The sequence below is a fragment of the Camellia sinensis genome, chromosome 13 (assembly GCF_055761805.1).
Source record: "Camellia sinensis isolate YWXY chromosome 13, ASM5576180v1, whole genome shotgun sequence".
Taxonomy (NCBI): domain Eukaryota; kingdom Viridiplantae; phylum Streptophyta; class Magnoliopsida; order Ericales; family Theaceae; genus Camellia; species Camellia sinensis.
In genome coordinates this window covers 94,333,940-94,359,558 of record NC_138973.1, presented here as the reverse complement: position 1 = coordinate 94,359,558, position 25,619 = coordinate 94,333,940, and the positions used below count along the sequence as shown (strand labels likewise).

Sequence of the window (25,619 nt, the reverse complement as noted above, 5' to 3'; positions counted from 1 at the left end):
GAAAAGTGATATTTTCCCGACCAAAAAGTTTGGTCGCCAATTATCACATTTAACGACCAAAAAGTTTGGTCGCCAATTGTGACATTCCGCAACCAAAAATTTTGGTCGCCAATCGTGAAATTCCGCGACCAAAAAATTTTGGTTGCCAATCGTGACATTCCGCGACCAAAAAATTTGGTCGCCAATTGTGACATTCCACGACCAAAAAAGGTTTTGGTCGCCATTTGTTACTTTTCGCGACCAAAACTTTTGGTCGGCAAAAGTGAGTTTCCACGACCAAAAACTGTTTTGGTCGGCAATAGATGTATTTTTTGCGACCAAAACTCTTGGTCGGCAATTGTCATTTTTTGCGAAAAAAAATAATTTATTTGTCGCGACTAATAAATTGGTCGCCAAAGCAGGAAAACAATACACCTGTAGTTCCTAATAATTCATTCAATCCATAGTAAACCTATATAATTTTAAAGCATCATTCAAATTAACTGAATCATTAACATTCGACACAATACATAATTCATTAACATTCGACACAATACAACTATTCTAAGTTTTCATTCACAAGTCACATCCATCTAGCATAACAAATTGATACAATACATAATTTAGATTTACAACATCAGGAAAATTGCTTAATCCACTAAGTTGCCTTGATAGCCAATCAAAAAGATCCTTGCGCCCTTCCGTGCCAAGCTTCCCATCCATCAAAGCAGTAGTGATGTAAGGCACCTAATAAAGAAACAGAATTGGAAAATTTATCAGAGAAGCATGATAAATATATAAAATTGATTAATGCATAAACGAAATAGAGAAATTGGAACCCAACCATTTTGTCGAGATGAACAGCAGCAAGCCAAGCATCTAAAGTAGTCAGAGTGCTTTCTCTCATATGTTTTTTATTGTCACCAAGGCATTTCAAAACACCTGACAGTATACACTTATTGGTTTTTCCTGTATCCCCTCCACCTGACAGGTTGATTTCCTGTATCCCCTCCACTTGCTCTTTAAGTGAGACAATGGCTGCAACACAACTACTGGTCAAACTATGGTTTTTCTATATAAACTCAGCTGATCATCCTAATTGACAAAGTTGGAATTGATTCTATTAGTTGCATATGTCATTCCTTTCTCACACACTGACAGCAGGATGTTACCACTGTAGAGAAAGATTATTTCCGAGGGGCTCTGTGTATATGAGTACATTGATGATAGTACTTAACCCGTAAGGTCTACTTTAAATACACAAAGGTTTCCCATGTGAGTTTGCAATGAACAAAGCAATCATTATAACAACTGGAGTGATCAACTGTTGCAAAAACATAAATGAATTATGTTGTTTCCATGGTTAAATACGTTCACTAGTTCACCCAACCAGATAAGCATCAAGTACATGAATATCAATCAAATGATCAAATGATAAACTAAAAGACTAATTGACCATAAAAGTTCAATCTAAGATTAAGCTGTGAGTTTGCTCCTCTGATACATAACCACACTTATGCCAAGTAAAAAGAAGATCACTGGTTGAATTTGCCATGTAAGAAGGCAAGTAAACTCTATGTCAAAACTTGATAGGCACTAAAGAAACAACCAAGCTAACACCAACTATTTAAGCAAGGATGAGAAAAATAGCTAAATCATAGTATAAAATTTAAACTACTTTAAATAAGATTGTGCCCTTAGGGGCCCATGTCTCACACTTACAATAGAGAGCTGACTTCCAGATTCATCTTTCGATACAATACTAGCGGTCCAATCATTGAGCTTCTCCGAAAGAGAAGAAAATTTTTGTTCTGGGACATACAACCGTAGCCTCATTGGAGATAGTTTTATAGGTAAGTGCTTTTGAAGCTCCCGAATAACATCTAGCGACTGTAAAAGACAAACAGTTAGCTGAAGTACATAATGTTTAAAGCAATCAGCTTCTACAAAAAATCATATGTCAGCAGTGTGTCAATTGGGAGATGACCATTCCTTTCAAGATATATGAAATCATCAATTTTACAAATAACAATAAGTCACAGCAATAAAATTGCAACAGGAATGGAATGACAAATTGGAACTTGCTAAGAGAGCATTTGCTAGAGGAAAGTGAACTTCTTTTTCATTTTTTCTTTTTTATTTAAGCAAAGAATTAAACAAAATTTCAAATGTGAATAGCACAATTAATTGAATTTCCTAACAATTTGAGAGTACTTAACACAGATCAATGCAGAGCAGAAAATTCGCTAAAACTCAGAAAACCATAAATCTCTTGTCAATCTACAACCAAACAAATGAACTCACCTGTTTTTTTGAGCTACTATGGGGATCAACCGCAAAATGGATTTCATGCATCAGACGCTGAATCATGCTAATAGTATAAGGGCGTTGAGTCTCAGGGTTAAATAGTCTTCTGCATAACTATGGTAGCAATATCCCGAAACTAACTCGATAATTGAGAATCCCTTTCCTTTCCAGCAACTTGTAGCTCTCCTTTGTCCAAAATCTATTCCAAATTGAGGTACATCAGTTAACCACCACTTTTTTTCAACAAATAATAATAATAAATTTACTTAAAGAACTTGTCAAGTTAACCCACACAAGCCACTGCCACAGAATAGTCTATCACACAGTGACATATTCCAAATGTAAGTAACAAAGCTTAAAACTGACCTCCAAGCATATATTTGTCTGATCATCTATCCCAAAAGCTGCTACTAAATCTTTTGACTTGGCAAGAACCCCCTTCGAAACATTTGAATAAACAGTTTGTGACTGCAATACTTCATCCAAGTCCTTCTCTCTATTTCAAAATTTTAAGATATTAGCATTTTAGTAATTATATATCCAGAAAGAATGGGAAAGAGAAGAGGAAGGGGAGATCAGGTCCTTGATTCCTTGAACACATCATAAAAGAACGTAGAAGACAGAGGCAAGCATCCAGGGAATTGGAGCTACAAAACCAGAAAAGAAATTAAACGACTTAAAGGGAAGTCATTCAAGAAACTTGAATCACCTGTGTGAAAAAGCTCTTGGACAATTATCATAGTATATATGTGTGTGTGTGTACTGATTGGACTTGTCCAGTGAAAACCAGTTTCATCAAAAATCAAAACCAGTGGCAATTTCTACCAAATTTGAAGTATGATACACCATTGTTGCTGACTAAGGAGGAGGGATGAGTAGAGGATCATTTGGTTTGGAAATCCCATGTAGGGTTGCTTGGCTTTTAGTAAAGTTTAACTTACCATATTCATCAATTGGAGCAACATAATCGCAACTAGTAATATAGTTTGGGCCCCCTGCAGTACGGCCAAAATTCGTCCCACCGAAAAACTGCAAGCACAAATCAGGGAAACCATGCATTTGGTGGTCAATATGCAGCATATGCGTCATCACCCCTTCAAAAGATAGGTCTTTTTGGAGGTTGTGCTTGAATTGTGCCTTAGTGTCCTTAACTCTATTGTTTCGACTTTCTGCCTTTCCATCATATTAATACTTAACGGGAAAAACAGTGGCCATGTCCCACATTGTCGCTGATACAAGACTGCCATGAGTATATAAGATGCCATCATCCATTCAAAAGTTGTGCTCTTTCAAAGGTGGTGCTTGGATTTTTCCATAGTGCTCTTGGCTGCACTGTGTCCACTATCCTCATTCCCCCATGTATTAAAGCTTAGCAGGGGTGACGAGAAATACATATATACATAAAAATATGTATATCATACATTGGTAACCCATGATTACCAAAATAAAATATGGTGCTCTCATAAATTTAGAAGGTTCACTCGCCCTTTAGGGTGTCTTGTATCTTCTGAGCAAACCATGGAAATCATGCAAGTTTTGATGGTAACTAATATAAAATAATCTAGCAAAGGAAATTTGTTTTAACCCTAACAAATGTTGAATATCAATTAGCCAAAAGATATATTTTTTTTTGAAAACAACTTCACAGGTCAATGATCTGATTCTATTTTTAATTGTATTGCATCTTAGAATGCACGCTATTGAAGCACTTGTCTGTCTAGTTAATTTACCATATAATAATTCTGAAAGCTCCCTCCACGTACAATGGTATTTCATCAAGAAGAGACTCGGCATTCAATAGACCCTCATGTAATATAAACAACTAGCACTGAAAAAGAGCATTGATTGCCAATAACATTCTTTTGGCTGTGACATTCTTTGGTCAAGTATATACTTTACCACTATGGTCAGTGAGTATATTACTAATATCCTAATTCAACTATAAATAAACATAAAATTATAAAAATGAATAAAACCACCATGCCAAACTTTGAGCTCACACGTCCCACATCAAGACAATTCAATAGTGGTATAAATCTTGGAGCAAGGCTAGAGAAATGACCTTGTAGTGATTCTAGCAGCAACATGGTGCTTGGGAGAGAATAAAAAAATTGCAGCAAAATACCTTTGGATTTGCAGGATTGTCAAATTGTTGAAGCATGTAGGCATTTGGCGTGCTATTCAACATTTCTTCAGCTTTCTGAACTGCTCCGTTCATCCCCTTAGCAGAATCAGTCAAAACAAGCTCAGCTCCAAAAGCTTTAAAAAGAACCCTTCTTTCTAGACTCATTGAGGCTGGCATTGTCAATATGAGCTTATATCCTTTTGAAGCAGCTATAAATGCAAGTCCAATGCCAGTGTTTCCACTAGTTGGCTCCACCAGAATGCTCTAGATAGAGGGGGGGGCGGAGGAGATGGGGAAGAAAGAAGAAAATTGTTGCATCAGAATGGTAAACAGGATATATTTTAATTTATTTATTTTCTTAATAGACAGGATAAATGTTAATCTAAACTAAAGTGATTATCAACATATTGAGGACATAACGTGCCATACATATTTACATGAAGCATTTTGAGCCAAGATGAAGAATAACACCACGATGTGTTAAATGCATTCATGCTGTGTTCTACTTCAGATCATTTGTTTACAACAAAAGATATATTATTATTAGGGTTAAAGGTACATTACAGTTGTTGATTTAAGTGTTTATGTGCTGATGGTGCATAAAAAAATTAGTTTCATGGACTCTAATTTTTGTTAAGGCGACCTACCTATGGAAGGGTTGCCTTAATATACAAGGGCTGCTATTGTCCAAATACAGCAAAAACAAAAGGCAAAGCACATCAAGATTGCACACATCCTTTATACAATACAAGGTAAGGGTTGTATTCATGGTTATGTTACCTTCCCTGGTGTTATAAGACTCCTCTGCTCAGCATCAGTTATCATACTGTGTCCAATCCTGAAACCAAAAAAGAATTGAATACTACAGCAGGGGAAACAGATCAGCAGAACAAAATAGTAGAAGATTGGACTGCCACAATAGTGGAAGAGTTTGGCAAGAAATGTAAATAACACCAGTGGAATAGTTAATCAAGTGGACTAGCTTAGTGGAACACTAGCTTAGTGGACTGCCACAATATAAATAACACCAATATAAATAACACTAGCTTAGTGGACTGCCACAATAGTGGAAGAGTTTGGCAAGAGATTGGACTGCCACAATAGTGGAACAGTTAATCAAGGGGACTAGCTTAGTTGACAATTTTTACATACTTCTAATTACAAGGTTAGGGAGTCAATTTATGCCAAAGACAAAGATTGATTATTTTTGCTCTATTATTTATAAATTATGATTGTTCAATTTAATATAATTATCTTCATAAATATAAATAATCACTTGCCAATTGAAAAAAAAAACAAAAAAATCACCATCAAAGTTACTACCCTATATGGAAAACTGCACACACTAGTGTAAAATGAGAGATTGTGAAATGATCAACTTCTCATGATAGAAAATTTTGTAAAATAATCAACTGCTACATGACAACTGAATGAATAAATAGTGTTGAAAAGAATTCAGATCTTTGATATCCATAAGACACTAAGTAAAAATTTGGAATTTTAGAACTTGCTAACATCCTTACAGATAAACACTATATATTTGAACTAAAAGCAAAATAAACAAACTAGATGATCCAAAAGATAAAGGAGCTACTGTACAATATTAGATTTATTGCTCAATAAATTTATTCCACAAGTCCATCCTTGCACACATGTATTCGACCCAACTTCACATTAAAAGTACATAAATCTTTTCGTTAAAACAAAACTCCTAATAAAAACAATAATAAAAAGAAGAGACCAATACCTGGCCACAAGCATCCATCCTGGGGCATTGAACCACCACCACTTCTCTCCCATTGTCTTTTCTGTTTCTCAAAATAAATAAAAGAGTTACCAAAAATAACTGTGACAACAATTACAACCAAATATTAGGGCTAAGGCATAGATAATTACAACTATGGACATCAAGGCCAAGTCAATGAAGGCCACCCCCAAAGCCCAAGTAACTTAGACATTGGACTTGAAAGACAATAAATTTAAGATATAATCATACAAGGCTTAGAACCAAGGGTAAGTCTAAGGAAACCAAGGCCACCCCTAGGCCAAGGCAATCCAAGGCCATCACTAGGTCGAGGCAAGCTACGGCCACCCCAAGGTGAAGGCAAGCAAGGCCAAAGCCAAAGGAAAGACAATGAGAAAAGGGTATCAATAGCTATTATTATGTTTTGAATGATATTTTATGATATCCACACACAAAGGGTCAGAATCTGTCCAAGTTTAGTAAAAAGGGAATTTCTCCCTTGATGTTATGTCAGAAATGGCACACCTTATTTCAAAATAAAGATAACACATGAGATGATTTTGCTCAACTATTTTAAAGTTGATCTTGCTTCTAATGTCCATTATCAAACCAAAAACTATCTTAAATATTTTGTTGAGTAAAGATATTTTCAAGAAAATTTTAATAAATGTTTTCTAGAATGGTGCATCAAAATTGGCTATCATGTCATTTGTTTCCACTGTTTGCACACAATAAAAATAATGCCAAATTGTGTTACTTTATTTTTTATGCAATCCCAACCACCAAATAGATTTCATTGTCATCTTTCTTTCCTTAATTATGTATAACTTCAATTTAAACACACTATTAACCAAAGAAACATAAATTCTGATAGAGGGTTGGAGAGTGAATTTGCAAAAATTTGACACAGAAGATATATACTTTTGTTTAAAAAGAAACATGCATGAAAAATATTCATGTAGTTCAATCATATTCTCTCTTTTTTGCTGTAATAATGGTTACCTCATCCTCACATAAACACATGTGAAAGTTAAAGGGAACCTTGGAAGCTTGAGGAGTTGTTAAACAGATGGAGAAACCATAAATATTCATAAGAGTTCAAATCCAATGAAGGAAAGACAAGGTAAAACCACCTAAAATTTCATTAAAAAAGCAAATTGAATTATCTTCTATCTACTTATCTTCCTAACATGTTTTGAGGTTGGTTGGAATCCTCCTCTTTCTAGTTCTTTGCTAACTTGTTCTTTTCAAGGCCCAATACATACACATATACAACTATAATTATAGAACTGGTTCAGTTAGCAATTTAGATAAACTAAATACAAACAAATAATCTTCTTTATATGGACCAGTCAGCTGGAGTTGAGCTTAAACACAACTGGACAAACTTCAGAGTTCCAAAACAGGACCTAGAATAGGAATATCAATGTAAAATGTAAAGTTAACACACATTCATAGTGCAACGAACAATCACTAATTCATGTGAAAGGTTGACAATCACTAATTCATGTAAAGTTAACACACATGAAAGGTTCGATCAATTCAATATGAAAACTAGTTTTTCATGAAAGGTTGACAATATGAAGACTAATTCATGTGAAAGGTTGACAATATTTCATGAAAGGTTGACAATATGAATTGGTCCATAGTCTTCAATTGATCCATAGTTTTCTTTCAGACATCCAGTCTTCAACATTGAATTAGTCTTCAAATTTTTTTCCCCTTTTTTAAGACACAGAGATATTGAAAACAGAAGAAGAAAGCATCTCTGATCTAACGTTTGCTCTCGAATTATAGTAATGGTTTAAAAATTAACAAGAAATACTAACCAACCAGCCCTCTTGGAGTGCCAGCTGCTTTGCAGTTTCTACAGCTTCGTCACTGGATATCTGAAAGAATTAGCATACCACGATAAATAACACACGGTAAACAGAAAAACATGGCAACCTAATACAAGTATGACAAATATAGAAAAGAATTTGAACAAGATTGTGGGATATTCATACATAGACAAGCAAATTCATATTCCCGAAAAAACTCGTTCAATATCAATTCGTTAAAAACTCGTTCAATATTAGCTCTTCATATAAACAAGTCAAGCTAAGTTTAAACAAATTATTAATCGCCTCAATAAACTTATACCATAGTATTAAATTGCTAGGTGTAGACGCTTCATATTCAAATGGTAACCATAGTGTTAAATTGATGCCAATTTGGCATGCTATAGCTTCATTGGACAAATCATGATTACATTAATATGAAAAGTCATGTCGTAACCTTTAAAAAAAGTGGTGGCCAAGGCATCGTAATGATCAACTACTTTGCCACCAAGTTACGCTATGTAGACAACACCACCAAAAAAACACCTTCAGATTATAGGAAACATTGGCAATTCTAGCCATGAGGTGGACACAAAAATGATTGATGTCTGTAATAACTACACAACGAAAAAGCTGGACACAAAAATCTTGATTAATAATTAGTAGGTACACACTTCCATCATAATTCACTGCATTCACAGAACCTTGTTGTTTAATAAGTAAGAAATTAGGGCTCTTCATCATACATGTTCATACCTTATGTTGGGGACATCATCTCACCTGATCAGTGATCATAGAGGTTTACATAAAATCACATGCAATATACCTAAAATTAGAATTAGTAAGCATCCCACTACTTCAAATCTTGCTTCTAGAAAAATTTGAGAAACATCTTCATTTGACAGAAAAATGATAGATATTGAACTGCAACCAGTAATACATGTTGTACATATAATGAAACCACTCAAGTATATGAATATTTTAATTTAAATGTCAATGAATGGATCAAATATTGAAATATCCATTTAATGGTATCAAGTATCAACATTACATTTAATCTTCTAGAGCATGCAAAGGTTTCTCTACATTGAAAAAACTATTAACATACTATAATAAATTTCTAATGAACAGTGGGAAAGGAAGATAATGTCCAACTTTGCCTTCAATAATATATCATGATGACAATTGTTTGCTTTCACTCCAAACCAGCCTTGGAAAAAAATTCCAAGAGCACTTAACTTCATAACCTAGATGACATTTCATATAAAATACATTCCAAATTTCAACCATATAAACTCATCTCAGACATTAGTAAACCTATACATAGACCAAATGTAAAGCTTCTACTTCATACTATTCTCAGATGAAGATCAATACCATGGAGCTTCCCAGTGGGAAGAGCACAGCTCTCAACAGCTCCAAAAAGGCTATCCTACCAATGCTAACCCTAATTCTTCTCACCACAATCCCTCTCTATCTATATAACAACTCACCCTTCATTACACGGTCAGTAGAGATTAAGATCAATAGCTCAGTCCCTCTCTTTCAGAAAAACAATTTGTCCTTGGCTTTGCATTCTCCCCAGAATACAACCAATGATTCAACAAATGTTAAGTTGGATCAGAAGTGTGACATATTTAATGGAAACTGGGTTCCATATCCCAAGGAACCTTACTACACAAATGAGACTAAATGTGTGATTGATGATTGACAAAACTGCATGAAGTTTGGGAGACCAGACACAGAATTTATGAAATGGAGGTGGAAACCAGATGAATGTGAGTTACCTCTCTTCAACAAAGTTCAGTTCTTGGAGCTTGTTAGAGGTAAGACTTTGGCCTTTGTTGGGGACTCGGTGCAAAGAAACCAAATGCAATCATTGACATGCCTCTTGGCTAGTGTAAGTGCTCAGTAACTCATTATAGCATTATGTATAGATAGATATACCAAGTAATATTTCAACTTCAAGTCTAACAACCACCCTTTTTAGTTTTTGATATTATGTAGTTGCTATGTTACACAAGATCTAGCATAATCAATGGGTTTATTGCAGTGTATATGTAAGCATAATATAATAAGATACATTTACACCACTGCCTTCCCGTCATGAAATCTTAATGCAAATGGTATACAAATAGAACCCATCAACTGATAAGAAGATTAAGGTACATCTTGAGAGCCCAACAAAATCCCCTGCTTTTATTTGAACATTTCTAGAGCTCACAAGTCCCATAATGAATAGCTGATAGTAGATTTAAAAATATAGTTAAGGTGTGTTGTATGGATCAGAAAGTATTCATATTAGCTGCTAATCTTTTCATCTGTACCTTTTTCAGGCAGCCTATCCAGTAGATGTTTCTGAAGTGTAAGATACAAAATTCAGACGTTGGCTCTACACTGACTACGACTTTACTATGAAAGCACTTTGGTCCCCACTCTTGGTTAGGACCCGTGACGCTGACCCCAATGGATATTCCCTCAATAGCCGCATGAACCTATACTCAGATGAGACTGATGAAGCCTGGGCAACTCAAATAAAAGCCTACGACAATCAAAATCATCTGATTAAAAAAAATGAACACAAACCCTAGAAGACAAATTGACAATCAAATAAGAAACAAAGTGAGACCAACAATGTCAAAATTTTACACATAGAAAAAATGACACTGAACAATGGAGCACTATTGCTACATCACAAAACATATATATATATATACATAAACCCTAAAACCATCGTAAAACCCCAAATCAATGACACTGAACAACACAGTCTTACAAAATCAACTCACATGTCGTCGATGTAGATGAGGCCTAGAAGATGAATCGAGTAGGGCCATTCGTCCATCCCCTGCGTTGAAACCTAGAGCGAGAGAGAGAGAGAGAGAGAGAGAGAGAGAGAGACAGAGACAGAGAGTAAATTGGGGTTTGATAAGAAGAGAGATCAATAATAGAATAGAAGGATGGGCAGTGTATGTGCCTGGAGGATGAGGTCGTCGCAGATATTGGCGATCTTGTCGTAGGATTTGGAAGCGATTGCGTCGCTGTGGATCACTCACGACGGTTAGATCTCGGCCTAGGATTCAAATCTGATTTAGATTTCGACGATCTTCTCGGATCCGGCAGAGGCACCAGTGGAGGAGGAGGAGAAGGAGGAGGATCGTCGACGGCGGTGGGTGTTTAGGGGAGAGAGAGAGAGAGAGAGAGAGGCACCAGAGGAGGACGGAGGAGGATCATCGAGGGCAGTGGGGATCTGCGGCGGTGGCCGTGGGGATCTGCGGCGGTGGTGGTGGTCTGCGGTGAGGTGAGGCTTGGTGGTGAAAAAGAATGTGTGAGAGGTTTGAACAAATGGTTGTAGACAGAGAACAGGGGCGGTGATATATATCCCACGAAAAAAACATTTCACCTTTAGCGACCAAATTTGTTTTTTGTCGCAGAATCTTAACATATAACGACCAAAATTTGGTCGGCCATTGTCTACCAGTGCATTTAGATATCAAAACGACGTCGTTTTGATATCTGCGACTAAATTGTGTTGGTCGCTAAAAGATTTTACTGTTCCCGCCCAATTTTTCACCTCCTGACATCATTTTTAGCGACTAATTTTTTAAATTGGTCGCAAAAAATCATCTTTTTGCAACAAAATTACTTTAGTCGGTAATAGTATTAAGTTTTAGCTACGAAATGTTTTTTGGTCGGCAAATGACATTTTTTTGCGACCAAAATTTTTTTGGTCGGCAAAAGTGGTCGGCAAATATGTAAATTCTTGTAGTGAGTGTGTGGGGGGGAGTTGTTCTAACTCTCTGTTTTTCTCTCAATTTGAAGACACTCACTCTCTTTTGATCAAAGCTACTAGAATTAGGCTCCCTTAGAATTTATGGAATGGTTTTGGTGTATGGAAAGAGAAATATCAATGTGTTCTTGAAGTTTTGCTCAAAACTTAAGCTTTTCTCTCTTGCTCTCTAACTCTCTCTTTCTCTCTCAATTCAATTCTTTTCTTCTCCCTCCTAATCCTTCCTATCTCTATAAGCAATTAGAGAGGATTGCTAAGTCAATGAAAAGGAAGACACGGTAGGAGACAAGAGTGATGGGGTGATATGGATGGTTTGAAATGGATGCCACCTTTTAGGAAGATGATAATTTTCATTTTGACAATTGAGACCAAAGAAGGATCATAGAGGGGCTTTAGATGCACCTCGTGTATGAATGTATCATCAAAATATCTGAAATGGCATAACCCATATGCTTTCATCAACAATTTTGTCGAAACTGCCCTGCTTCTGGGCAAATTAGCCAGCCAATCGTCCAATTTCTTGACTGGCCGGCCAGAACCTTGGTTTGCCGGGCCAAAAGATGATCTTCTCAGCCAAAACATTGGCCGGCCGGCCGACCGGTCAAAACAATGGTTAGGGCTAACTACTTTGCATGAAACATGATTTTTTGACAGAATTCTCGTCTTTTCCTTCTATTTCCACACTATTCTTTGCTCAATTTCATGAGAAAATATTTCATTTTGAAGTTTAAAAGTGAGCCTCGGAACACTACGAAAATATTCGGAACATAGCGCGGAAAGAGAGTTTCGAACGGGTTTTGAACACTTGGCCAAAACAAGCTTAAGGTTTGGAAATGAAGCACAAACTCTATCTTTCTTACTGAGAATTATACGAGAAACACATTCTTGTTTTCATCATCGGGTAATCAAAAGAAAGCGGGTGTCTACAGTTATAAATGCAGTAAATATTAAATAAGTTTTTAATTACTTAAAATTTTCTTAACTTTTAACTTAAAATGGAATTCATTGTGATTATCAAATGGACTCATTATACTACATTAATTTTTAATTGTTGAATTAGATTATCAAACATCACCTTAATTTTATACCAATTTAATTTTTATTCAATTTTGATCTCATTAAAAGAAGACTCAAATTTTTACTCAAAATTGTCTCATGGTTCTCAAATTTACCACGTTGAGTCTGGTTCGAGTATTTTTAACCAATTTTAAATTTGATATAAGTTTTAGTCAATGACTAAATGATAAATTGGAGCCCAAGGATCCATTAAACAACACCTTTTAACATTAAAAACTTACTTGTATAACCTCTTATGCAGTTACAAAGTCTTTAGTGCAAACATTATTGATGTTTACAAAAAATAAAAAGAATAAAATTTATGAAATAAATTCAAATTTAATAATATTGTCCTTTCCATTTATAGTTACACCATCAACCCCTCTCCACCTTTATTGCCTTAGCCGTTCCATACCCTAACCCCGCAATATTGTCCACTCCACTTGTACTTGCACCACCAACCCCATCTCACTTGTATTGCCCCAACCTTTCCTGACCCTATCCTCCATTACCCATCTATACCCTTCATATTGTTTATCTTTGGCTGCAGATGGCCCTATAGCATACATCTTCAGCATTTTGACGACTCTTAGCTACACGTCTACTCAACAATCGTGGTATGCATTGTCTCACGCAAGCTTTGACACTACCGTGAGCTTGGACAATCTCAATCGATGTGAACATGAAAATTATAGCAAAGAGAAGCACTACCATAATTGTAACTTTGTTGAAAGCCATTTTCTTCTAGTATTGCAAGTCTTCTTAGATGTGAATTAAAAATTTATAGATTTAAATGTGCTTGCAACATGCAATGGAGGATGAATTTGATATGTTCTTTATAGTTTACAAAATGATATTTTTGGATGTTTACATTAATGCTTAGTTCTACATATAGCTTTTCCAGTTGTTTCTTTTTCAATTCAAACACTACAGGAAAAATGAGATATGGCAACGTTTTTTTTACAACGTTTATGAAAACGCCGCTATTTTTCAATTAAAACAACGTTTTTAAAACGTTGTATTATATTTCATTTAAACAGTGTCTTCGCGTGTTAATTGGCTGACGTCGTTACCCACATCCTAAAGCCCTAAAGTTGTGATTTCTCTCTCTCTCTCTCTCTCGCTCGCTCGAGCTCGAGCTCGAATTCATTCTCTATCGAGCTCGAATTCTGAACAAAATCAAAAGACGCACTCTCTTGCTCTAGATTTGCGATTTGTTGTTGATTGTCAAAGATTTGAAGATTTAGAGATTTGAATCTGAGTGATTAAAGTTCTCAGTCTACTCCTCCAGATTTGTGGTTCTCAATCTCCAGATTTGCGGCCTCTAGATTTGTGGTTCAAATTCAAACAAACACACTCTCTCACTCGATTTCGAAAACTCTCTCTCTCTCGCTTGATTTCAAATCTGGCGATGATTTGAAGGCCACCATTTGGATTGCATATTTTGAAGTTTGGTTCTCAATTTTGTGAGTTTCAATTCGTTTAGCTGTTTAGTTTCCTTTTTTTTTTTGGGTTGAAGAATGTATACATTCATACTCATATCTTGCATCTCTATTATGTTTTTATTAGATCTCGCATCTCGACCGGTTGCTTCTTTCTGTCTTGCCAAACTACTCGAACTCAGATCTGTAAGTTTTTATTATATATGCATTTGTTTTGTATGAACTTAGATCTCTAATTTTTCAAATCTATTTGAGATCTATATGCTTTCGCAGATATTGATGTTTATTCTTCGTGTTTGTTGTTTGGATAAGCACAAAGTGTAAAATGTTATCTATATAACATAGACCAAATGAATAAAGATCACATGTAACACGAAGAACAGTCCTTCCATTATTTGTGGGTGGGTTTTATATTGTGCGGGAGTATTTAAAACAGAAAAGAACAGAAGGAAAAGGAAAAAAATTTAAAGAAAACTTTGATAATTATATTTATCATTATTCAATATCCGTAACTGTTATTCATCATTGGTCATTCATTCAAACAACCTGTAAGAAAAAACATAGAGGGTTCAATGGGTGTTTGTTTTGGGTCTTTTGAGAGAGAGAGAGAGAGAGAGAGAGAGAGAGAGAGAGAGTAGACTTGTTAAACATTTGACCAAAATTCTTTTTAGGTAAAATAGCTTTGGGGTCAAAATCTCGGATGTTGTTTTTTGATATTTTTTTGTTTTCCTGGAATTTTTTACCTTGTTAAATTTTTGGAACTTATGCTCTATTGGGTTGATTGGAATGAGATGGAATGATTATTCCTTAGGCTCTCTTGTAGAATGATCATTCTCTTACAATGGTGAATGATGATTCCATTTATAATGTATTTTTCATTATTTTTTAGTGAACCAAACATAGGAATGGATAATTATTTTTGTTTTCTTTTTAGAAGTTATTTAAGAGTAAGTTGTTGTTGGTGCTACTGAAAACTGCTTCATCCTCCTAAATAGGAAAAAATAAATTCCAAAAGAATATGATGGGTAATTATTTTTATGCTTTAGTATGAGCAGATGGTTGATAATCCATTACATTCTTGGACTATTGCTTAATTCGAATTATTATTTTTTGAAGGCATTATAACTCACAAAATCACATTTGATTTTGTTGCAGTTAATTATGACAGTGCACTTATGTATCTTGAGTTTCTTTCTTTCTTGGTGGTTTTTCTTGGTTTATACACTTTTGACCTTTGATTTATTGTCCTCTTTTCCTCTTTTCCCTTGACCGCAGGGAATTATGGAAGAGCATCCTCATCTTGGCTGGAATGCTTAGCACATACTTCAATGTCGTGTTTTGTATTTGGTTTTATCTTCTTTATCCATTTGGTCATTTTTTCTGATGTACTACTATTCTGGTACATTGCAAGTGCAGCTGAATGTTGTTTTCCAGTTTGATAGATTGGTGGAAGAATGTGGTTTTATTTATGTTAATTTTTATGGTAATTTATGGTAAAGCTTGTGCCATTTAGATTCATGGCTTCAATTTGGATTTAAATCAATATGCTTGAAATTCATATTCTGAAAACACTTTTTTGACTCTTCTTAGTTACTGAAATTTGATTATTTCTTTATTGGTTAATTCTCTTGATTTATCTACCTCAGATATCAAGTATATGTGCTTCAAATTGTGTAGTGGATATAATTATTTGAATTGAAAGTTTTATGTGGCAGGCTTTAAGATGTCTTAAAGAGAGTTGTGTTCTTTCAGTGGATATAACCAAATTTCAACAAACATAACGAATCCAAATTGAACAAAATTCAAAGTTCTTTTAGTGGGATGCATTTGTTCATAAAAAATACTGTATGCACTTTGCCTTGTTCAATAACCAATTGTGCATTACTATTTTATTTCACCGACATTTTTTATGTAATATATTGTTCCTACGTTTTTGCTGGATATTGGTCTAGATTGAAGTTTACTATACCGTTTCTTATTTCTTTTCATTTTATTTATATATTTTGATTGTAATGTCAAAGGCTCCTGACTAATGAATCATCACGTCTAAGGAGTGCTTTATGCTACGCAATATATTGAAAACCTGGAGTTTTTTATGCTGAAAGATTCATAGATGTTATGCATGCCTTTGAGAATTCATAACTGTAGCCAAAAGTGGAGGTGGTGAGGATCTGAACGGGGATATGGCTGAGCTTGGTATTCTGCAAATTCAAAGAAGCAATGTTCCCGTATTTCCATTTCCATTTAGTTCATCTCAATCAGAGCAGCCAATTCAAACAAGAGCAGCCTTGGCATTTCTATTGTCAGAGAAGGGGTACTTTTTTGGAGAATTTCTTTTGGATGAGGTATTTCTGAAAGTAACTTGTGTTTACATCTTACTTGTAGTAGCTTCATTTTCCATTTAGCATAGACTATACATGTTTCACAGCACTATGTTCAATTTTACATATCATTGTAAGAATTGTTTTGATGGAAAAAATGAGAAAAAGAAGTTACTAAACATATCCAGTTTGTGGTTTGAGAGGGTAATTTATGTGTAAATTGGGTTGAGCTGAGTAATGGGCCATTTTGTGGACCACAGTAAGAAGGGCTGAGGAAAAAGGCCTAGAAGTTAGCCCGATTCAAGAAAGCTCTGCAGTTAGCTCGGTCACCACACTCAGAACGGTAACAGTTAGCTTGGTCATACCATATTGAGCCGATGTATGTTGAGCTTCCCTCAGAACCTTGCTATTGGTTAGCTCGGTCCAAGCTCGATGTGATTAGTGCGGTCTCAGACAACCCAGATGGAATATGTCAAACCGAGGTACACGCAGTGAAAGGAAGAACCGAGCTAGTGGGAGCTCGGTCTAGTCTGCGGCTTTAGCATGGCAATGTTATCTCGGTCGTATTGGCATCCAACCATGGTAGAACCATCTCACTTGGTTTAAGCAGTGAGGGGGGTGTTGAAGGATAAGCATTATCTTTCAGGAATGTGATTCCTAAGAGGACTCTACATGGAGGAGTAAGAGTCCTACTTGGATTGTGCCACACGGAACCTATAAAAGCTCATAACATCACCTATGGAGAGGTAACACAACTTTGATTCTCGAATACACAGGGCTTTTGTCTATTTGTCTATTTTGCTGACTTAGGCATTGGAGAGGTATCCGGCATACACCCGCCGGCTAGCTCACATTTGTGTTTTCAGAGAGTAAAGCAACGACGTTTGGAGGAGCGCGGACTTGGTCAACAGGATTATACGAGAAGATTATTTCTTGCTCGTACAATTGGCGTCGTCTGTGGGAATCGCAGAAACAACAAAACCTCTTGATCAAAGTTTTCCTCACTAGATTAGACGCAATGGCGCACAATGAGGATTTACCGCAGTCTGCCATTGACGGGCAAACCCCAGAGGGAGGTAGGAGGCGTAAAGGTTTGCCTTTCATCCCTCCCATGGCAGATTTAGAGCCCCAGCGACAGAACCCCCAGAGGGATTCAAGGGGGAGGCGGGGTAACAGACCCCGTCGCTCATCAAGCCCTGATAGGCAGAGGCGGAGGATCGACCCTCAAGTTTTGGAGGATCGGGTAAAAGAGCAGGACGAGTTAATTAGGAAGATGGTGGCAGACATGGAATTGATGAAACACCAGATAAAAGGGAAGGAAGTGGCGACAGGAGAGGGGCACAAAAGCAACACGCCCCCTCGCCACTCAGAAGATCGTGGTAGGCATACCATGCCATCGCAAGCAGAGCGTAGAAGCCTCAGAACAGGAGACACTCAATCAAGGACTTCCAGAACTCGTTACTCCAGGTCTAAGAGAACGAGATCATTGAGGTCTTACACTAAGGGAAGCACCTATCGGCCCTCACATACGCACCAGACATCATCCAGGCAAACGGAGTTGCCTAGATCATCCGACTTATAGACTGTGCTTGAAGAAAGGGCACGACGAAAGGAGGATGCCAGGGCACGCGACCCGCATAGAGTTTCAGCCATTCAGCGGTTGGCTCCTCGGACGCATGGAAGCGTCGAGGTAGGAATGCCAATACCACACCTTGCCTACGAACCAACAGATAAAGCATTGGCAAGGCTACATAGCTCGCTGTTCGTTCCGGCGATTGAGAACGCACCATTACCTTCAGGCTTTATCCAGCCTAAATTTACGATGTACGAGAGGAAGACAGACCCTTACATGCACCTAAGTCACTTTCGCCAGGTCATGGCAATATACTGGCGGAATGAAGCTTTGATGTGCATCCTATTTCCATCCAGCCTTGGCGACCTAGGTTTAACCTAGTTCAAAAGGCTACCAGAAGGCAGCATAGCCTCCTGGGCGCAATTAGCAGAGGCGTTCGTAACAAGGTTCAGAACGAACACCAAGACGCCAGTAGAGATCGACCAGCTACTCTCCATTGACATGGGTGACAATGAGACGTTGAGATCCTACAACAGTCGTTACTGGGAGACCTTCAACCAGATAGGAGATTGCCCCACAAATCTTGCCATCGCACAATACAAAAGAGGTCTTCCAGTCGGAAACAGGTTGAGGGACTCAATCACCATAACGCCACCCTTCACAATGGAAGCCTTAATGGAGAGGGTACACCAGCACATTCGGGTGGAGGATGATGGCGCCCATGTTAAAACAAAGTCTGGTACCACCGCAATACCAGATAAAAAGACTTCGGCAAAAGTCAATGCGATAGAACACCCAAATAGAAATGGGCGAGGCAGGTGGGACAACGGAGAGGACCACGATAAAAGATGGTTGAGAGTCCACACTGTTATTACCAAGGTGTTCAAAAAACCGATCTATCAGATTTTCAGTAAGATACGCGATGAACCTTTCGTCAGATGGCCAGCTAAATTGGGAGAGGCACAGAAGGACTATGACGAAAGATCCCGGTGCACCTTCCATAAGGAAAAAGGGCACCGCACTGAGAATTGCACGCCGTTGAGACAGCATCTGGAAGAGTTAGTGGCAGCTGGGCATCTGGACTAGTACATTGAGGGAGGGACGCAGCCAACCCCCCAAAACCACGATCACCCAGATGGAACGCCGATCGACACCCCACCTCAAGGCGTGATCAACGTAATACATGGGGTATTCGAACCTGAGCGAGTATGTGAGCTCAGGGGAATGATAAAAAAGGCCGAGCACTTAAGAGAGGTATTAAGTGCGCAACCCACCATTAAAAAAGGAAAAATAGAGGCCACAAACGTCATGTCTTTTTCAGACAGAGACTTGGCAAGGATATATTGCCCTCACAATGATGCACTGGTCGTCACTCTCCGTGTCAAGGATTACGACGTTAAGCGAATTTTGATTGACCAAGAGAGCTCATGTGAGATAATGTATTACGAAACCTTTAAACAGTTGAAACTGGAGGACAAAGACTTCGCACCTGCCGTATCTCCCCTTATTGGATTCAACTCAATGCCAGAGTGGCCCGTTGGCAAGATTATCCTCCTAGTCAGAGCAAGAAGCATGACGAAACAAGTGGAATTCTGGGTATTGAAAGTCCCTTCCACTTACAACATAATCTTGGGGAGGACATGGCTGCATGCCATGTGATCGGTAGCGTCAACCTACCATCAAGTAATGCGGTTCCCCAACAAAGCTGAAGTAATTGAAGAGGTCTTTGGAGACCAAATTATGTCCAAGCAATGCTTCGTCACAATAAATGGCAGCCGAGCTGCCAAAGGGTTTGTTCAGATAGTGAAAAAACTTGAGAACAATGAATTGTTCACGAATGTTGGCAAAGCCGTTGAACAGAAGGCAGTGGAAGACTTGGTACAGGTAAGAATAGATGAAAAGGACCCAGAAAAGTTCTTTTTGCTTGGCTCATCTATGTCCAGCACCAAGAGAATAGAGGTTATGGAATTCTTGACCTCTAACATCGAAGTGTTTGCTTGGACGCAGTATGACATGCCTGGCATTGACCCAAACTTCATCTGTCACCAATTGAATGTCCACCCAACTGCAAGACCAATCATACAGCGCACTCACAGATCAGCACTCCACCACGCTGAGATAGTAGCGGAAGAAGTAGGAAACCTTTTAGAGGCAGGAGCTATCAAAGAGGTGCACTATCCCAAGTGGATATCCAACACAGTAGTGGTACCAAAGAAGAATGGAAAATGGCGTGTCTGTGTGGACTACAAAACAGTCAACAAGGCATGCCCAAAGGATAGCTTTCCTTTACCACGGATAGACCAACTGGTAGACCTCATGGTAGGACACAACCGACTTAGCTTTCTTGATGCATACAGAGGTTACATCAGATTGTTATGTATGAACCAGACCAGGAGGTCACATCTTTTACAACGCCAAGAGGTTTGTATTGCTACAAGGTCATGCCCTTTGGCCTAAAGAACGCAGGGGCAACATTCCAGCGGATGATCACTAAGATGTTCGAACCATTGTTGGGCAGAACAATGGAGGCTTACATCGACGATATGGTAGTCAAAAGCAAGGATGAGAATGACCATCTCGGGGACCTAGGTGAGATGTTTCAGATCCTAAAGAAGCACAAGTTACGCCTTAATGCATCTAAGTGTGCGTTCGGCGTAGGATCAGGCAAATTCCTAGGCTTCCTGGAGACCAACCGAGGTATAGAGGCAGACCCTTCTCAGATCAAAGCAATTCAGGATCTAGAGAGGCCCAACTAAGTAAAAGAAGTACAACATCTCACCGGTATGGCAGCCGCGCTAAACCGGTTCATAAGTCGGTCGTCAGATAGATGTCGACCATTCTTTCAAGCATTAAAGGCCAAGTTTGAGTGGGATGAAGAATGCGACCGAGCCCTAGAAAGTTTGAAAGAATACATGTCTTCTCCACCGTTGCTAGTGACCCCAATACCTAGAGAAGAACTATTTTTGTACCTGGTAGTCTCACAGCACACAATTAGCGCAGTATTGGTCCGAGCGGAAGGAATCCAACATCTGCCCATCTTTTATGTTAGCAAGACATTGCTGGACGCAGAAACCAGGTACTTACCATTGGAAAAACTGGCCTTAGCCTTAATGATGGCCTTAAGGAAGTTGTTGCACTACTTTCACGCCCACACCATAATCGTCCTCACAGCTTTCCCACTAAAAGCTTTGTTCGAGAGGGCGAACTTTTCTGCGCGAATCTTGAAGTGGGTAGAAGAGTTGGGACAATTTGACATCAAGTTTCAACCCAGAACCGTGTTAAAAGCCCAAGCTTTGGCAGACTTTGTCGCAGAATTCACACCAGGAAGTCATCATGTCTGCCCAGTTGACTTAACGGGTACAACCGAAATAGGGATAGAAAGTGGCGCCGGAATAGCGTAACCCCTAATACAGGATACCCAGCCACATCCCATGGCAGACCAGAGTGAACAACAGGAGGGAGAAACAAACCATGCTGCACCAAACAAAGACCCATCAACAAATACAGACTTGGTACAATCAGATAGCGAGGGGCAAACAGTAAGTGTGGACTTTGAAGAAAACACCAGCAACAGTCAGGACCCCAAGGCATCATCCGATCCCTCTACTTGCTGGAAACTGTTCGTTGGAGAGATGTGGAAGCTCTTTGTGGATGGAGCATCCAATAGGCACGGTACAGGACTCGGTATAGTCCTCATCTCACCGGATGGCCTAGTAGTGGAACAGGCAGTCAACCTTGACTTCCCAGCATCAAACAACGAAGCAGAGTATGAAGCGCTTCTGGCAGGATTAAAATCAGCACCCTACATGAAGGCCACCGAGCTAATGGTTTACAGTGACTCACAGCTGGTGGTAAACCAAATTTCAGGTGACTACGAAGCAAAGGATGAAAGGATGGCTAAGTACCAAGAGTTAGTCAGAAAAGAGATCATGAAGTTCGAAGTAGTGCGGATAGAGCAGATTGGCAGATAAGAAAACAGCAGAGCAAACGAACTAGCAGGCTTTGGTTTAATGACAGATACATCCATCCCACATCCACTACTGATCGATTTCCTACCCAGACCAAGCATTGAAGAACCTGAAGTAGAAGAAATATGTTGCGCTAAACTAGGCCCTTCATGGATGGATCCCATCATAGTGTTCCTAAAAGACGACATTTTACCCGAAGAGAAGAAGGAGGCCAACAAGATAAGAGCAAAGTCATAGCGATTTTGGCTCTCCCTATCAATGGCCTTGTACAAAAAATCTTTCACAGGACCTTACCTGAAGCGTGTCCATCCCAGCAAGGTCGAAGCATTCCTGTTCGAGATTTACGAAGGCGTATGCGGAAGCTACCAAGGGGGGAGATCATTGGCTTACAGAGCAATTTTCGCAGGGATATTGGTGGCCTTACATGCAAGCAGATTCGGAGAAGTATGTCAAGAAGTGTGAGAAATGTCAGAAATTCGCACACCAAATACATCAGCCAGCCAGAGAGCTTCTACCTTTAACTAGTCCATGGCCCTTCGCAATGTGGGACTTGGACATAGTAGGACCACTTCCAACAGCACCCGGCAACAGAAAGTTCTTCCTGGCAGCAACAGACTACTTCACAAAGTGGGTAGAAGCAGAAGCACTAGCATCAATAAAGGAGAAAGATGTGAAGAAGTTCGTCTGGCAGAATATCATCACTCGGTTCGGCATGCCCAAGGCACTGATATCAGACAACGGCACCCAGTTCGACAGCAAAATTTTTAGAGGCTTTTGTGAGGAGTACAAGATAGAATTCTACAACTCCACACTGGCATACCCCCAAGAAAATGGCCAGGTAGAAACATCAAACAAAGTTGTCTTGGATGGATTGAAGAAAAGGTTAGAGAAAGCAAAAGGAAAGTGGGCTGAGGAGCTTCCTCATGTTTTATGGGCTTACCGTACCACACCTCGACAATCAACGGGAGAAACACCATTCTCCTTAGCCTACGGCATGGAAGCAGTAATCCCACTAGAAGTTGGCCTCCCCACCATTCGAAGCGAAAATTTTAATCCAGACTTAAATGGAGAAGCCATCGCATTAGAGCTCGACCTTGCAGAAGAAATAAGAGAAAGAGCACTGGTTCACATCACCTCATACCAACATGAGTTATCCAGGAAATACAACAAGACCGTACATCCAAGGCAATTCAAGATTGGAGATTGGGTACTACGCAAAGTAATGGGGAACACCCTGGTACCCGGAGATGGCAAGTTAGGGCCCAATTGGGAAGGACCTTACAAAGTGGTTGGATTAGCTGGCAAAGGGGCATACCACTTGGAAGACGAGGACGGCAAAGCCATTCCCAGGCCATGGAACACTACCAATCTCAAACTATTTTATTTTTAGCTTTTCTTTCAAGTATTTGTAATTTTTTCTTTCGCAATAAAACAAGTAGTTCCTTTTCAGTATAGTTGTTTCCTTCTGTAAAAGATTGTTTTAGTGAGTTAGGTGCACTGAAAGCATACACTACAAGAAAATACAGTTTTGGGGACCACTTTTGCCGACTAAAAATATTTTGGTTGCCAAAAGTTGTGGAATTGGCGACCAAAAATTATATTAGTCGGTAAAAGTACAATATTTAGCTACTAAATTTTTTTAGTCGGGGTATATTAATTTTTGGCGACTAAAAAAAAATTTAGTCGCTAAAAATCTCACAATTGGCAACTAAAAAAAAATTAGTCGCTAAATTTGCCACAATTGGCGACTAAAAAAATATTTTTGTCGCTGTATATATAGTTTTGGCAACTAAAATAATTTAGTCGCTGAAAGAAAAATAAAAATTTGCTTTTTATCTTTGGCGACTAAAAGTTTGGTTGGCAAAAATTAAATTTTAGCGACTAAAAAATATTTTAGTCGCGGTATAGATAGTTTTGGCAACTAAAATAATTTAGTCACTAAAAGAAAAATAAAAATTTATTTTTTATCTTTCGCGACCAACAGTTTGGTCGGCAAAAATTTAATTTCAGTGACTAAAAAATATTTTGGTCGCTGTATATATAGTTTTGGCAACTAAAATAATTTAGTCGCTGAAAGAAAAATAAAAATTTATTTTTTATCTTTCGCGACCAACAGTTTGGTCGGCAAAAATTTAATTTCAGCGACTAAAAAATATTTGGGTCGCTGTATATATAGTTTTGGCAACTAATATAATTTAGTCGCTGAATGGAAAATAAAAATTTAGTTTTTATCTTTCGCGACCAAAAGTTTGGTCGGCAAAAATTTAATTTCAGCGACTAAAAAATATTTTAGTCGCTGTATAGATAGTTTTGGCAACTAAAATAATTTAGTCGCTGAATGAAAATAAAAATTTACTTTTTATCTTTGGCGACCAAAAGTTTGGTTGGCAAAAATTGAATTTTAGCGACTCAAAAATATTTTGGTCGCTGTATAGATAGTTTTGGCAACTAAAATAATTTAGTCGCTGAAAGAAAAATAAAAAATCACTTTTTATCTTTGGCGACCAAAATTTTGGTCGGCAAAAATTTAATTTCAGCGACTAAAAAATATTTTGGTCGCTGTATATATAGTTTTGGAAACTAAAATAATTTAGTCGCTGAAAAAAAAATAAAAATTTAGTTTTTATCTTTCGCGACCAACAGTTTGGTCGGCAAAAATTTAATTTCAGCGACTAAAAAATATTTTGGTCGCTGTATATATAGTTTTGGCAACTAAAATAATTTAGTCGCTGAATGAAAAATAAAAATTTAGTTTTTATCTTTCGTGACCAAAAGTTTGGTCGGCAAAAATTTAATTTCAGCGACTAAAAAATATTTTAGTCGTTGTATAGATAGTTTTGGCAACTAAAATAATTTAGTCGCTGAATGAAAAATAAAAATTTACTTTTTATCTTTGGCAACCAAAAGTTTGGTTGGCAAAAATTGAATTTTAGCGACTCAAAAATATTTTGGTCGCTGAAAGAAAAATAAAAAATCACTTTTTATCTTTGGCGACCAAAATTTTGGTTAGCAAAAATTTAATTTCAGTGACTAAAAAAAATTTTGGTCGCTGTATATAGAGTTTTGGCAACTAAAATAATTTAGTCGCTGAAAAAAAAATAAAAATTTAATTTTTATCTTTTGCGACCAACAGTTTGGTTGGCAAAAATTTAATTTCAGCGATTAAAAAATATTTTGGTTGCTGTATATATAGTTTTGGCAACTAAAATAATTTAGTCACTGAAAGAAAAAGAAGAATTTAGTTTTTATCTTTTGCGACCAAAAGTTTGGTCGGCAAAAATTTAATTTCAGCGACTAAAAAATATTTTGGTTGTTGTATATATAGTTTTGGCAACTAAAATAATTTAGTCGCTGAATGAAAAATAAAAATTTACTTTTTATCTTTGGCGACCAAAATTTTGGTCGGCAAAAATTTCATTTCAGCGACTAAAAAATATTTTAGTCGCGGTATAGATAGTTTTGGAAACTAAAATAATTTAGTTGTTGAATGAAAA

The 25,619-nt window shown here is 37.7% G+C and overlaps 1 pseudogene across 1 annotated transcript; it reads right to left on the bottom strand.

Annotated features, from left to right (window-relative positions):
- Positions 1-456: 456 nt before the first annotated feature.
- LOC114280033 (uncharacterized) lies at positions 457-8,770 on the bottom strand (annotated as a pseudogene). Its single transcript, XR_014347913.1, has 10 exons — positions 8,756-8,770; positions 7,989-8,044; positions 5,192-5,249; positions 4,412-4,675; positions 3,228-3,315; positions 2,943-2,995; positions 2,653-2,787; positions 2,284-2,485; positions 1,702-1,869; positions 457-726 (listed from the first exon to the last, which is right to left on the bottom strand). The product of XR_014347913.1 is annotated as an uncharacterized LOC114280033 (transcript).
- Between the last annotated feature and the right edge of the window lie 16,849 nt (positions 8,771-25,619).